We start from the raw sequence: 17573 nt of genomic DNA, 5'->3' as shown, positions 1-17573 counted from the left end.
CAGAAAACTCCTTTGCCCGTCCAGATCATTCTTACTTTCTTTGATGCTAATCCCGGTCTATGCAAACAAGACCAATCTTTTCTGTACTAAAATAAGAGCATATGTTCTCTTCTACATGGGCTACTATGACACTTGCTTCATGTCTCTCACTCATTGTGAAGGTAATGTATGAATACAACAGAAGATGTCCAGTAGTTTGCAGACTATCTTCATCTGAAATATACTGCACGGGTATGTATATTTGGATGACAGGAATTGTGCTGCTGCTTTTCCAGCAAATCCAGAAGAATAGCTTCCTTTTGGTCATTGACAAAATAAAGAAAAAAGAGACCTTCTCTGAGCAATATCATATGTTTTCAGAAATGGCTTCAAACTTAAAGCAAAGTTTTTTTCTTATATTATGCTTTAATATTTCGGGAGACTGAAGAAAGGAGCGATATATCCGAATGAGCAATATAACGAGGCGCGATATAACGAGGGGCTACTGTATTAGGTTTCAATTTATGCAGTTTCGATTTACCCGGCATTTCCGTGGAACACAACCCCCGCGTAAAAAGAGGGTCCACTATATAAACACAATCAGAATTGTGAAAAAAAAACTTTACAACTACATAAAGGAAAAACTTGGTGTATCTTTTTCTCTTCTGCTTGTCAACCGATTTTCTTCATTCTTTATTTGTTTAGTAGCTATTGCACAGTTTCAGTACTATCAATAATTTTTTTTAAATCACACTAATTAACGATACCATTAGTTTAAAAAAAACTCAGGCACAGTGAATCAAAGCTCAACAAGTGAAGTATTAGGTAAATGCACTGAACACAAAACAAGTAAAGTATGAAGATGATTCAAATAAAATAAACAAATATGTCAAATACAATAAATAAATGTGTGAGATTTTATTCCTTTTTTTTTTTAGACTGTTTTAAACGGGAAAACCTGTCGACAGCTTCGCAATGGCAAAGATGTATTTTCATTTATTTTGGGACTGGGCCTTTTTTTTTTCCTTTTCTACAGTTCTGTCATAGACACCCACCAGTGGTCTTGTTCTGTTTTAATTTCATCTTTAGTGAGTCTCTGCTTACTTCATTTAACCAATAGTCCAGTCTAGAAGGCCGGATATCTTTTTTTCGAACATATATAATGTTTCTTGAATGTTAATATGCTGTTTTCACCTGCCGCTTCCAAATCCGTTGAGTGCCAGACAGGGCCCGATTCGGGAGTGTGGAGGCCCCGGGGCAGCGAAGGAGTGGAGGCCCCAAATCAGGGTTCGAAAAGGTCATCATATTTTCGAAAATATCCGCTACTTTGACATATATCCGAATATTTTGATACATATGTATATATCCGATATTTTCGACCCGTGAAAGTTAGGATATTTTGTAAAAATTTTATTGTGGGGCCCCTTTGTTGTGGACGGTAACTTGTGTCCCCCTCCCACACACACACAAACAAAAAAAAATATGTAAACATGTAATTCATGCAATTCAAAAACTATCAGGGTTCGTGATTTTTTTAATTTTTTTTTAAACAGAGATTTTTGATCAGATTTTTTTTATTTAAAGCAGATTTTTATTAAATGTTCAAAAATGTGTAGATATTAATTACTTTACCATTTATAAACATAATATATTTCATTAAATAGAAGAATCCATTCAACTTACCTAAGATAAGTTCTCTAACTATTCAATAATATTTTAAGATTTATAAATAGGTTATAATGCTTAGATAAGATGTGATTTTATGCCTTGCTAAAAGATAATCGAGTTCTCGAATGATCCCGAATAATTGAGCGATTCGATTACGAGAACTCGATTATGCCCATCAGTAACTTGTAGTGCTACTTCCAGCCAATGGGATGTTTCCACTTTGCTAAATCGGTACTGAGTATTGCCGAGGACAACACGTCATCATTCAACTAAACCTTAAGTACAAACCCCACATCAAAGTACATCAGCAATGAACTCTCCGTGGACCTATCGAGACTAAAAAAAACGAAGAACGCGGACTCACTGTGAGCTGATGAGGCGCGAAAGGTCTCTGGGGTTGAGGTCGGTGAATCGGTAGCCCTCCCTCTTGAAGGCCAGCACTGCGTTGGGGCCCAGCCACACAGATCCATCCATGCGGGGGGTGAAGTGCACCCCCAGGAAGGGGAGCCCCGGGTGGGGGACCTGCAAAAAGTAACAGACAGAAAGCTTCAATATCCAGCAGAAGACTGTTATAACGCACACCTCGGGACCAGAGCTGTTGCGTTACTCGGGTTTTTGCATTATACTGTAGAATACCTTTATAATGCCGATCTGTATTACGCAATTCTCTATAAACCGCACAACTTTTCAGAAGTAAACAATAAGTTTTGAAGTTTAAAAAATCCTCCTGTTTTGCCTTGCAAACATAAAAATTGTTAGGAAAATTAAATTTTGAAACAGTTTTTCATCTTTCCATCTTATTTCAAAGCTTTTAAATTGAAAATGAGTACTCAGAGTAAACAGAAAATACCAGATGATTCTTGAAAATGCAGCTGTTATGCAAACCATGAAGCTAGCAGAAGTGCAGCATAGTTCACTTTCTTGTAATAAAGAAACATATTTATTTCTGAATGACTCATTGTATAATTAGTATTTTAATACTCACTATAGATAAAACTTATTCTGAAGTGCTAGTATATAGATATATTTTCAATATTACTTTTAAAAGTTAGTGAAATGACCTATATAATGCCAAGACCTGTATAACGCAAAAGCTCTGGTCCCGAGGTGTACATTATAATGGTCTTCTACTGTATAGATCATCTCACATATTGTGAAACTAATATATTCAGAATATATTTGTATATTGGCATTTCAGAATAAGTTTTAACTGCAGTTTATATTGAAGCAATAATTGTACAATGTACTATTCAAAAAGTATGTTTCACAATCAAAAAAGCAATAATTATTACTATTCAAAAAGTACAGTCGGCTCTCTGTTTAACGACGCTCTATTTAACGACTTTCTCTGTTTAAAGACGACTTTTCGCGGTCCCAGATGGTCCACTGTAGTGTTAAAAGCATTCTATTTTCGGACGCTCTCTACTTAAGAACGATTTTTTGCGGTCCCTCGAAAGTCGGTAGACTGAGAGCCGACTGTATGTTTTACAATAAAAATAAAGTGTAATCTATCTTTATGGTTTGCATAACAGCTGCATTTTCAAGAGTGATCCGGTATTTTTCTTTTTTTAAACTGCAAATTCTAATTTTCATTTAAAATCTTTGAATTCAGATAGAAAGATGAAAAACTGTTTAAAAATTTAATTTGCCAAACAATTTTAATGTTTGCAATGCAGAGGGCTTTTTTTAACTGCAAAACTAATTGTTCACATCCGAAAAGTTGTGCGGGCTATAGAGAACTGCGTTATATAGGTCAGCGTTATAAAAGTATTGCACACTATTTACTTAGGAAAATATCGCTACAAAGATGAACTGAAGCACCTTGAAGACAGGGGCTGTAGGTGCCAAAACCAAAAATGTAGAATGGCCCTGCTAAGCACAAAAGCACTTTTTATCAAAATTGATTTACTCTCCCGAGATGCAATAAATAAATAACTTTGGGCCTAGGAATAACAGGAAATATCCAACCTTGTTTAGCATAAATGCACAGATTACAGAACAGGATTGGCAAAAACCCGGGTTTTTTTTAAAAAGCCCATTAATCCAGGGTATTCCGGGTTTTTTTAAAAATAAAAGCTGGGTTTTTTAAAAGAAATGTGGTTTTTTTTTTTTTTTTGTCTTTTTTTAGGAAAAATGTGGGGTACTTGTAGCATATTGTAGCGTAAGTATATGGACAAAGCAAAAAAATTGTCTTGGGGTAAAAAACGCTGGAAAATTCAGCGTTTTTTGAAGAAAAGTAAAAAATATGACGAAACCAAAAAATGGTGAAGTTTCAGATTTCTTAGTTTCTATGATTACCAACAGTTAAGGCAAAGTTACTTCTTGAGTGATAAAATCTATTGTTCGTTTGTAATTACATTTTTTTTTTTTTTTTTTTTTTTGCATTTTACTTTATTGTATTTTATTTTGTTATGCAAAACTACTGTAGAACCTCAAGCAGTTTAAATCCCTTTTTACTGAATTCCAGCTTCATCAAGACATTTCTTTGAATTTTATGTCGCCTGTTTTCCTATTCCTGTGTACAGAGTAAGAAATATTAAACTTTTTTGTAAGATAATGAAAATACTGTACCTGTTCTGTTTTCTGTCGACCGTTTGAAAAATCTGTTTATTTCTAAAAAATATACCTTGTGTTTATTCAAGATTTGTGACGTGTTGGTTAGCAGAAAATAATTCACATGAAAGCCTTTTAACCGGATAATTACATAGCACAAAATAAAGTCATGTTAAAACTTAAATCTAACTTTAACTTAATGTGCAGTCATTAAACTATTCTATTATTAACTTTTTATTAACAAATTTTCGTTCGTCTGTTTGGATGGATTATTGAAACAGGTAGTATATCTATTGACAGGCTAGTAAAAAAATATTTTAAAAATATTATATACATAAAAAGTGTTTCTTTAAAAGTTTTTGCACAAATTTCTTTGAAGCTTAAGCTAGGAGCTGCTTTTATTTCCAATGTACATAAGCGTAGATTTTTTGCAGCGTAAATTTGTAAGCAAAATTCATACTTTTAGTTTTAAAATTAGAAAAACTAAGTTTTTGAAATGATACACATTTAAAATGTGAAAAAGAACAACACAAAAGCGTTATATCATACAAAATCTTCGGATCTAATTTGCGCTTATGTTTTTTTCTCAAATTGGAATTTCCTTTAGTTTCAACTTATTATTGCTTATGATATAGTTAATCTGCCTAGGTGCTAATTACTAAAATAACTTCCCATTTCTTAAATTAAGGACTGAAAAAATAGTTTTCGTCTTATCCAGCAGCGAGATTTGGCTTGTTGGGGGGTGTGAATCTCTTTCTCAAAATACCATATTTTTATATCGAATTACATATGAAACTAGACAGAAATTTTCTCTAGACTTCAAAATCGTGGTTATTTTTTCTGCGATTAACAGCAAAAAATATGCGTACCTTCCAAAGAGACTGGAAACCATCCGGCTATTCTTGCTCGCTTTGTGTAATACACCGCGGTCGTAAGTGCTAAATGAACTCAAATATTTGGTATACACTTGATATTTTTAAAATTTCCGTGGGTCTGGTACAACATTAAGTATTTTTATTTCTCAGTCATCTTAAATGATAGGAGTGAGTCATCTGGAAATTATAAATTTAGATGAAGGTCGGCTGTTTAAGCTCCTCTATATGAGTGTTTTTTTTTCCTGAAGAAACATAATTTTACACGAAAATAAACTTTTTTTGATGGAAAGTCTGCTTCCAGTTTAACCCTGGGAAAAATATAAATAAAATCAAACCGTAAACGATTTGTAACTGTGACGACAAAAATTTCGCTCTCTACATAAATATAAAAAACAACTGTCATTATGGCAATCTTAAAAATCAGAGCAACACCAACTTTGGTCAAGCGAAGATAATAAGTAACTTGTGATTGCACCCCCCCCCCCCCCAAAAAAAAGAACTTTTTTTCGAGTCACTTTGAAATTTGAGGAATGAGGATTCATAATGGAAGACTTACCGGGTAAATGTTGGTGGAGATCATCTTGGCTTTTTCCGGTTTCAGGACTAGGTATTCCCCCCGGAAAGGAATGATCGGGGGGTCCGGGGGGCATCCCGTCAGTCCCGACAGGAGGTCCGACTGCAGCCCCCCACAGGTCACCACCCACTTGCAAGGGATGCTCTGGGGAAAGAAAAGAAGTTTGTGAAACGAAAACCGAGCTTATTCGTTGCTCCTTCACATTTGAACATTTTTTTTTAATAGGAAGAACAATAACTAATGACCGAATAAAACAAAAAACAAGAAATTAAAATTCTCAAACCATTCTAAATATAAAACTAGATAGTAAAAAGTTTTCCTTGGACAATCCAATCCTCCTCCCCCCCCCCCATAAAAAAGGGGGGTGACAGTTGTATCTATCCCCAAACCAGGGGTAGATCCAGTAATTTTTGTAAGGGGGTTGTCAAGTTTCAGTAGCCAGTAAAGTGGAAGAAAAATCAAGTACAACTAGAACTTTCTTTAAAATAATATGCAAAATATTTTTTTTTCTTTAAAATAATATGTATTAAAATTATAATGAAAATTGTTGTCGTGAAAACAATTATAAAATTGTTTGAATAAATGAAAATAAAACATTTTTTATGCTTAATGTGTCGAGAAAATTTTCGTTTCAAGGAAAACGAGAAAGGCACAATATTAAAATTTTATGCGACAAAGTTAAAAGAAGTACAGGATTGCGGACATACGTTTCAAACTTAGAATTGTAAACTGCCCTGATTAACGCTTGGGGCTTACTGGGCCTAGACTCAGCCCCTGAAATTTAAAACCCCTATTTTTTTCAAAGTTACATTACATGTAAGAGAATTTGTATTTATTAGACTTCAAAAGACAAGTCCTACAAGACTAAAAGTAAAAAGGAATTGACATTGATTACCTACACCAAAGTTTCCAGGACAAAAAATTGACATTTAACAATAATAATAATAATGCAGGGTTGGGTTTTGGACTGTCCAAAACTGGTTAGGACAGGACAGGAGGTTTTTACCGTCCAAAACTGTCTAAAACTGTCCAAAAGTGTCCGAAACTGTCGAAAACTAAAGCGGTGTAATCTAACCAATTCTTATTCACTGCACTATTCGTAATGCATAAATATAGATATTAATGAGGTTTAATTTATACATATATATATATATACACTGGTGTCCAAAAGTTAAGCATAATTGCTATTTATGTGAGTAATGAATGAAATATACATCGGAATAGGAGTAAACGTGATATGCGAGTGCAACACGGTTACAAAACAATGAAACTATTAAAAAAACTGTAATTTTTACTTTTATTATTCAAAAGAATAGTTTGAAAGAAAATTAGGCGTATGAGGAATCTGCTCTTCACACAAAAAAAAGAAAAAAAAATATGATACTGAAGTTTAAAAATGTGTATGACCACGTCTGACAGCCATGCACTCTGCACACCGATCACTGATGCTTTCTATGACATGGTGGATGAGTTGTGGGCTCAAACAGTTCCAAGCATGCTGGAGAGCTCTTTTTAGCTCCGGAACGGAGCTTGGCGGGAACGAATGGGCTGGAAGTTCTCTCGCGAGAATATCCCAGTCATGTTTAATAGGGTTCGAATCAGGGGAATTCTCTGCCCACGTCATTCGCTAGATATTTTCTGATTCAAGGAAGTTTTCGACCACAGCTGTACGGGGATATGGCGCATTATCACCCATGAATATGAAGTCAGGACCGACAGCACCTCGAAACAAGCAAACATAAGGTTCAAGAACTTCGTCTCTGTATCTTTTACCAGTGACAGGACCTTTCTCGCCCATAAGGAGGTCGCTGCGACCGTCCAACATAATGTCCGCCCACACCATTACTCCCACTGACGCAAAGTGATGTCTTTCTCTTATGTTTCGCGGTTGGAAACGAGTTCCCTTTTCTCTCCATGCTGTTACCTGATGAGAATCACTCTGTAGAGTAAAGCGGGACTCATCACTCATCATCACATTGGCTCACTGTCCCCACACCCCAATGGTGATGTTGCAAGCCCCAGTTTAAACAAACGAGTTTATGCGCTGACGTGAGAGGAATGCAAACTGCTGGTCTTCTGGCATACAGACCAACATGATTGAGTCTCCTGTAAACAGTTTGCCTCGAAATTGTTATTCCTGTGGCGGCACTGAGCGCCAAACTCGGTTCTCTGGTACAGCTGTCCCTATGACGTCACGCAGAAATTGCCAGAAATCGATCTTGGCGAGCGGTTTTGACTTTTGTTCGACCTGGTACTAGTCGTCGGGGAACATCTCTCGTATTTTGAAACCTCTGTCACAGTCTCAAGATTACACACTGAAGCACATTAAGAATACGAGACAATTTGGATTGTGATCGTTCAGATTCCAGCATTCCAACGATTATTTCCTCCGCAAACATGTCCAATTGGCACCTTTGTACCATTATTAATCTTGTTTCACCAAAACCATTGTTTTTTGGTACAGCAATTGCATGAAACGCGCCTGAACTTTCTAAAATGTGAGAGTCGTTTTATCCACACTCCGACATGCGCACCTATTTCGCGAATGATACCATCGACTATGACATTTTGCATAAGCATAATGTTTCTTCTTCAACCAATGAATTTCCATAAGTAATTTTATATAATTTTATGAACATTTACAAGAATTTTCTCACATTTTATGAATTATGCTTAACTTTTGGACAGCAGTGTACAGTAAACTCCCGATTATTCGCGGAATAGGGTGGCACGGTAACCGCAAATAAGCGAAACCGCGGATAATCCAAATAATAAGTAATAAACAATACTTAGTGTATACGATGGCAAAAAAAAATATATATATATGTATATATTAATATTAATAACACTCGCGCATGCATTTAAATTATAACTGAAAACATTGCTACATTGCATCTACTGACATTGATTATAAAAAAACTGTAAAATCTAAAAGCGAACAATCACACGATCATAATTTTGGGGGGGAATGTGAAAAGAGCCGCGGATAATCCGAGCAGCGGTTAATCCGACCGCCGATAATCGGGAGTTTACTGTATATATATATATATATAATGATATTTGATAATATTTTTCTCCAAAATATTCATTTCAAAAATATTTTACTTTAAAAAGTTGTCAATAACTGTTACATAAAAAATTCCTTATGTAACAGTTGGTAGAGTTGTGAAAAGAAATTCACAACACTACCAAGACAACTAATTTCAGTTCCATTCATAACTCAAAGGAATGTTATTAAATGTACAATATTTAGGTGCAAAAAAAAAAAAGGTCTTTGCAAATAGGTTTTACATGATGTTTTAGTAAAAACTATTTTTTAAATCATAGATTAAAGAATGGGAAACTGATGATTAAACACTAATGCTATAAAACTTGTGCTATTCTTTTTTTAATTCATATTTTTAATACAATACATTCTGTAACAAAAAAAAATTGTAATTTATTGCATTTAAGTCAAGTATTACACTATGTTTTGAACACTTTCTTTTGCACACATGCATAAATGTCGAAAAAATTTGGTTTGTGGAAGAAAAAAAAACTCCAGCATACAAATTGAAATTTTTAATGAAGAATTTAACTTCTACATAACTAGATTAAAATCAGCTGAATAAATAAGTTACATATATATTTATACTTGAATGCTCACTTTGAATAAATATATTAAACACTCAAAAAATAATTTTGACACATTTTGTTCTGTTTTTGACATTTTCTCACAAAATATAGTTTCTCAAAAAGTAGTTTTGGACACTAGGATTTTGAACAGGATGGTAAAAACCTTGTTAACCCTGCTCTCATTTGCACACACGCATAAAGATAAGGAAATTTGGTTACTAATGTCAAAAAAAACTAAATTATCTCATGCATACAAATTTTAATTTTAATCAAGAATTCAACTTCAATGTAACTGGATTAAAATCAGCTGCATAAATAAGTTGAATGCTCTCATTGAACAAATGTTCAATATAAAACATTACTTTGATACATTTTATTCTGTTTTTGATCTTTTCTCACAGAATAAAATTTTTCTAAAAATATAGTTTCAGACACATTCACAGTTTTGGACAGGACGGTAAAAATCAGGGTTTTTACCATAGTGTCCAAAACCTTGCCAACCCTAGGAAAAATAAAATAATAATAATAAAGAAAATGTTTCTTATCACAGGGGGGTCAGCTGACCCTTTGCCACCCCCCCCCCCCCCCTGAATCCGTCCAAACAGTCGATGGCTTCGTTAAATGTAGAAGAGTAGAAGCAATTTTGTCTCATCATACCTAGACGGGCGATTTTCTATTTCATACTTACCAACCTCCGAAGGAATAAAAACAGGAGATTCCACAAGAGGTATATAGGTGATTCACCAGAGACATATCTTCACAACAGAATTATTAAATTATGCATTTAAATAACATGAATACTAAATTTAAAGTGAAATGGCGATTTTTCGCAGATGTAAGCAAATTGGTAGCAGCAATAAAAAACACTGCAAATGAAAAACCAAATAATAAGGAGCGAATTTGCTTAAAGTTTTGTACATTCCACAGTCTCCACCAAAAAAGTATAGCTACAAAAATTTAATTACTAAAATCCCCCCCCCCCCCAAAAAAAATCAATATATAATGAAAATAAAATATAAAATACGTAGGTACAGTGTAGCACATGTTAAAACAACTTCAAACTTTCAAAATAATTGGAAGTACTTTCAAGATGCAAAAGGATTGAAATCTGCTGTAATTTTCGGCAAAGCACGTGCTTCGTTGAACATGCAATGTGGAAAGCTTCCAAAAAATTGATTTTTACTAAACCAGTTATTAATTGGAAAAATTCTTACTCCCTAACATTGGTGTACAATAGAAGACCGTTATAACGCACTCCTTGGGACCAGAGCTTTTGCGTTCTACAGGTTTTTGCATTATATAGATCATTTCACACATTTTGAAACTAACATTCAGAATATATCTATATATTAGCACTTCAGAATGAGTTGTATCTGCAATGAGTATTAAAGCACCAGTATTACAACTAGTTATTCACAAATAAATATGTTTCACAATCAAAATCCTGCACTTCTGCAAGCTTCATGGTTTGCTTAACAGCTGCATTTTCAAGAGCCATCTGGTATTTTCTGTTTACTATGAGTACTCATTTCCAATTTATGAGCTTTGAAATAAGATAGAAAGATGAAAAACTATTTCGAAATTTGATTTTCCTTACAACTTTAGTGCTTGCAAGGCAAAACAGAGGGATTTTTTAAACTTCAAAACCTATTGCTTACTTCTGAAAAGTTGTGTGTTTTTATAGAGAATTGCGTTATATAGGTTGGCGTTATAACGGTCTTCTACTGTACTAGAACAGGACGATATCTATTGAGAAAAAAGTGTAAGTTCTTTATGATTGAATGAAAAAACTGCAAAAACGGGAGAAAATCGTAAAAAACGGTAAATTGGTAGATGGAAGCAATAAACCGGAGTCTCCCGTTAAAAACAGTAGAGTTGGCAAGTATGCTATTTGGTCAATGAGTGGGGGGGGGGGGGAGACGAAGGGGGGACCCACCGTGGATTTCCCGCAGACGAGGCATCCGGACTCCCCCCTGACCACGAAGTGCTTGACCTCAAAGTCCAGATAGAGGTCGGCCCCCGAGGTCCGGCAGTCGTCGACATAGCAACGGGCGACCTGCTTCCAGTCCACTATGCCCGTGGAAGGGGACCAGATGGCTTTTAATCCCTGGAAACAAGATCGAAATTAATTTTATTTATTGTCATTTTGCACACTAAACATGGTTAAATACAAACTAAAGTTTGACCCATAAAGTTTTACGAAGCAATTTTGAGTTCCTCTTTTATGAAATCAGAACTTGCCCGTAAATGGACGAAAAGACTGAATTTTGAATCATTAATTTGTGTTATTCCTCTTTAGAGGAGGTCAAGTTACAGAGGTTTTCCTTCATTATATGAGATAGTGCTAATTCCGTTCCTGACAAAAGTGGTCAACTTTACTGGTTTTACTGTACCTGTACGTGGGGCTCCATCTTGCGGATGTCCTCGGGGCCCAGCAACCGGATGTCCTTGACCCCGTTCTCCAGGGCATTTGATACAGGGCCTCCAACTGGCCGATTTCTTCCGGTTCGACCGCAACCACCAGCTGCAAGGACAAACAGAAGGTCAATGGCAAGGCCATGCGAATAACTTATATGCCAATGCTTGGCATTTGCATAAATAAATTAATTATTTTTCCCCAGAATCAGCTCATATGCAATAGAGTAGAGTGAAAAAAAAATCGAATTTCGAAAAGCCTGGGGTTTTAAAAGTAGCCTTTTAGCTTCAATAGCTACTTTTAAGATCCCTTAGCATCTTAGCCTCCAAGGATAATATCTTAAAGTTCCTAAATTACTCCAAAAAAATCAATCTTATTTGAGATTTTTATATGAAATTTAAAATATATATCATTTCAAAAAATATTTTTAGGTGTAAATGTTAACTCTAAATGAAATCAATACCTTCTAGACCCCTACTTCAGAATAATCCCTACTGCAGTAAAGTATCTTTTTTTTTTAATACTCAAAAACAGCAAAATAGACTAAAAATCGACTTTTTCTTCTATTTTCATGCGATGTTGCAAAACAAAACTACTAAACAATAATTTATTACATTACATTTAAGAACTTTTGCAGCATGTCATTGTTGTAGTTTTTTATAGAAAAATGGTACAATCCAATTAGGGTTTAAAATCCCGTGCCAAAATCAGTCCCGCCCGATTTCAGGATTGTAAAATGTCAATCCCGTGGATCCATTATCACGTGGATCCACGTGGATTATATATATCATGGATTATATATATCGTGGATCACGTGGGATCCATGGGTCAATCCCGTGGATCCCACGTGAATGACTTTATTCTTCAAAAATTTTAAATTTTATGATAAAGAGAAAACGTTTTGCTTTTTAGGATGTACTGCTTTTATTACTCGAATTAGTAGTCTTCTTGAATTCCGTATAGCAATTGTAAAGTACTACAAAACCTGATCCCAATTAGCAACTGTCATTTGGTACGCAAAAATTGTGCCGCTCGTATGGGATGGTCAAGGAGTTTTACTCTATATGTAACGTAGTGCTAGATGAAAACACGTGCTGTGACTCTACTGCAATTAGTTTGAATAAAATTAAATAATTGTGGACATTTAGAAAAAGATCCACATTAACTTCATCACCTTGTGAAATAGATTTCTCTCTTTTTTTTATGCTGGGTTTTTGCTCGAGAACTGCAAATTTTGGTCAAAACTGATGTCTGTTGGATATGCATGTTGCTGTATCTAATTCAACTTGCATTAATAATACCGTCTTTGTTGCTTCATTAATGTTGTTCACTGTATCAGTTAATTTAATTCATTACAGCAAGAGGCGAATACCGTTTGATTTCACCAAGTCGCAGTCTCAGAAAAAGTGTTTTGATAACTTCGCTAATTTTACTTCTCACTTTGAAGAGGAATTCAGAAACATGAGCATCTTAACTTACTGCCCCATCATGAAAGTCATCCCGTGTTTCATACAAGTTTCTGTCGCCATTTTTAAAATTGGGTCAAATACATAAATAATATCATATTTTTCATTCTTTCTTCTTCGGAGAGCCATATTTGTAGTTTTTAGGTTTTGAGTGCATTACTAAAGCTTACAGAAGTGCTCCAACATAGCATTCAGGCTACTCAGCGTATTTTAGAATATGTAATACACTTTCTTTACTTTTTAAGCGCAATTTACTGGATAAATTTTAGTGATGATTTTCGAAAATGCTTATAAGTTGCACGCATTTTCTCAATTGCTTCCATTGTTGGTCAAATGAGACAAAGTTTTTCTTGCAGATATACGATTAAGGAGACTCAAACTATGCTTGTGAAAAGATGATGCTTGTGAAAATAATCATTTTAAGAGCGGCAAAGGCTGGAAGACAGTTGAATGGAAAGAACTTGCGGGATTGGGAATCCTGCGGGATTGAGAGCGAAATCCTGCGGGATCAATCCCACTAAATGTCCTGTGGGATCCTGCAGGATTTGGGATCCGGATTTCGGGATTGAAAACCGTGAATCCAATAAACAAGCATCCAGGAAAAACTATTTTTTTTACCAGTAAAAAAGTGTCGATCATAAAATCTCAGAAATCCCTTTTACCAAATTTTCCTTTACACGAGTCCAAATCAACTTTACTCAACTTCAATCAGGGTTACCTTCTTAATAGGGTGGAGGGGGGGGATGAATTTCCGAGTTTCGAAATGTACAAGTCATTTTCTTCGCGAGTGCCAAAGAGCAAAAAACATAAAATTGCAACTCCAGTTGAACATCATTGTACAATAATAAAAGAACCCAGCTCAAAATACACATGACCCATACTTGCCAACCTTTGAAGGAAAAAAAAAACAGGAGGTTCCACTACAGGTATTATAGGTAATTAACCAACAACATATTTCACAACAAAATTATTAAATTATGCTTTTAAATAACATGAATACTTAAATTTAGAGAACTGGAGATTTTTCGCAGATGTTAGCTAATTGGTAGCAGGAATAAAAAACACTGCAAAGGAAAAAACCAAATAACGAGCGACTTCACTTAAAGTTATGTACATTTCCTAGCTTCTACCAAAAAGGTTGCTACAAAAATTTATTTACTAAAATCCAAAAAAAATCAATATTTTATGAAAATAAAATATAAAATAAGTAGGTATAAGGTAGCACATCTTAAAATAACTTCAAACTTTTAAAGTAATTGAAATATTTTCAAGATGGAAAGGGATTGAAATCTGCTGCCATTTTCGGCAAAGCACGTCCTTCGTTGAACATGCAATTTTGAAATCTTCCAAAATTAAATTTTACTAAATGCGTTATCAATTGAAAAAATTCTTTCCCCTGACATTGGTGGATGACTAGAAAAGAGCGCCATCTATTGAGAAGAAAGTGAAACATTTTGATGATTGATTGAAGAAAAACTGCAAAAACAAGAGAAAATGGTAAAAAACGAGAAATTGGGAGATGGAAGTAAAAAAGAGAAGTCTCCCGTTAAAAACAGTAGAGTTGGCAAGTATGCATGTCCAATAACAGTTCTGCATGGAGAAGCTGAAATTATACAGCAAAACACTATTAATTTCTCAACATTTAATGAGCAGCCACTTGACAACTTGGTTGTTATTGGTTGGTGCAAAGGTACCAACTAGAGATGTACCGAGTACTTGGTAACTACTCGGTACTCGACCAAATTTTGATCAGATACTCGGCCAATACAGAGTAGTTGTATAAAATGGAACATTTTTGAGACAGAGTTTACTATTAATAAAGAAGTGCAACCATATAATATACCGCAATCATTTTCAATTCAAATTAACAAGTCAAATTTAAATTTTGAGAATAATGAAGTTTAATATGCTTCAACGGAGTCCATCTTTATTTTAATGTCCCCAAAGTTTATAAAACTTATTTATTAAAAATGGGGCAATGTAAAAAATATGAAATTTTTGTATTATTAAGTTTGGCAGACTAGAATTATAATAGCTTGATATAATGTGTTTTAATTCCAATACGATTAATCATACCTTTTATTCATTTGTTGATTTCTAATTTTAAAAATAACTTTTTTATAAAATTTTTTACACAAACACGCACACAAACAACTCTTAAATAATGCATGATTAAATTTCAGCTGGAATTTTGTTTTAAAAACTATTTTACGGACATTGAGGTCCATACTACTAATGCAATGAGTTCAAATTCATCGGGTGTGTGTCTGTGGTTCTTCTTTAAACGTAAGTGGAACTCGATAACTCGTTACTTGTACCAGTAATGAAAGGCCGAGTACCAAGTACTCGGCAACTCGACCAAAGTGCTACTCGGTACGTCTCCTAGTACCAACATGAATACTTGTGTGACAGGATGCGTCATTTGTTGTCTAGAGTTAAAAGAATGAATGAATATTTTATCTCTGGTGTCAACACTCCTAGTTCTTGGCCTCACTCACAATTTGAGTTTTTATTGATGGTATACGATTAAGATTCATCGACTGCACAAATGACCAGAAACTTTCAACACTACATTTTGCGCTACTATCATTACGCAGCGCCTTGGGTAGGGTAACAGTACGCAAGAGTCCCAAAAAGCTTTAGCTTTTATAGTGCTTTCCTTCAGAATAAAAAATCTTTATTTGTCAAGTTTCAATTCTCAAAAGACTGCATCAAGACTGTTTCTATAGGAATTTCACTAACACAAAAAACTTGACATTTGTGGCACCAAAACTCGAGGAGATATTCGAGTTTGAAGTTTTAAGGGACCATACAGAAGATGAGACTGGAACTTATCGCCCTTTCAGAAGAATGACAGTTAGTCAAAGTAAAAAAACTAAGTACTTATATTTTTCATTGCTATTCAAAAATAAATGAGAATGTTATGCCACAATACTCAAAAACACACTACAAAACCTTGAAAAATTTGAAAAACCACACTCTATACACACATATAATTTTAAAAACACTTGCTTACGGCCAGGGGCGGATACAGAAAAATCTTTTGGAGGGGGCCCTGGAAATTGAATACCCTCTCCCCCCCCCCCCCCCAAAAAATGTTTCATAAGAAAGTTTTCATGACTTTATTTTTTTTTTTCGTTTTGGATCCCTTCAGGCCAATGAATCTACTTTTCCAAGTACATAAATATTATACACTAATATACTTTGAATGTGGATGTAAAACATCTTAATCGTTTCAAGTCAATAAAGAACTAAACCCTGTATATAATGTTACCAAGATGCTATGCAATGAGCGGTTTTAATTAGGAAAATTGTCATTATGATTATAGCACGAGGGCAAGGTTATTAAATAATCCAGTACCTCATTTGAGTGTTTTAAATTAATTTACACTTTACTATTATATGATAAAGAAAATCATAGTTAACCAATAATTAACATTTTTAATAAAAATGTTAATCATTAGTTTCATCATAGAAGAACTGATTACGCTTCCTTGAATTCCAAACCAGCGAGTTAAATGCATTCTGCCACTTTGGCCAACGACTCCAGCGCTTCTGATTTTGCAAACAAAAATACTTTTATTCAAAATATGCTGTGTGTGTTTTGTGTTCTTTTTAAGTAATTATAAAAAAAAATCTATAGAGAAATCAATTAAAATTTTTTTTAAAAAAAATTCTTAAAATAATTGATTCTTTTGGGGGGGGGGCGCACTGGCCCCCAAAAGGTGTTATTGATGGCGAATGAAAAGTGGTGTAAGTCACAAAACGCTGCGTTTCATATCTCGGTGAATATTGGTAGTACTAATGACAAGCTTTTTGGAGTTGGAATTATTTTTCAATGGAGATTATTTCCCTTAATATAACTCGGGGACTTGGGGCCCATATAAAAAGTTAAATTTTGTATTTTTTGACTCATTTTTACTTTTGCTTCAAACTTTCAATATCTTAACTCCGCATCTGACTTTGAACATTTTTGCAGTTGGAAGTATGCATCTAGGACTAAGGGTTGCGAAAATAAAAGTCTTACAGGTTAAAATGGAACACCCTGTATATCATGATCAGTGATGTGCCGGATCGTTAAAAAAAGTAGATCCGCGGATACGGATACGGATCATTAAAGTCAAGATCCGCGGATACGGATCTCAAAAATTTTTTTACCCAATTCAACTATCCAAGTGTAAAATTTGTTACGGAAGGTATTCTCGTCAGAATAATGGCAGTTTCTTCAAAAAATGTCAACTGTGGCAAAAATATATAATCAAGACTATGATTTACTCTTTAAAGAAATCTCCGTTAAAATTGAGAGAGAGTTGGAAGCAATGGGCCAGCGCTGCTTTAATGCTTAGATGGAATGTGAAAAATTATTTCTAGCTTACTTGGTAGATGTAGGACACAGGAGCAAGAGTAAAGCTGCTACTGGACAGGCT

General features: G+C 34.5%; 1 pseudogene; it reads right to left on the bottom strand.

The window, feature by feature from the left end:
- Positions 1–17573, bottom strand: part of LOC129234036 (L-2-hydroxyglutarate dehydrogenase, mitochondrial-like) — a 40548-nt pseudogene that overhangs the window by 15850 nt on the left and 7125 nt on the right.

This window comes from Uloborus diversus, unplaced genomic scaffold (genome assembly GCF_026930045.1).
Source record: "Uloborus diversus isolate 005 unplaced genomic scaffold, Udiv.v.3.1 scaffold_942, whole genome shotgun sequence".
Taxonomy (NCBI): Eukaryota; Metazoa; Arthropoda; class Arachnida; order Araneae; family Uloboridae; genus Uloborus; species Uloborus diversus.
The sequence above is the reverse complement of the archived record's forward strand: the minus strand, read 5'-3'. Positions and strand labels throughout refer to the sequence as shown.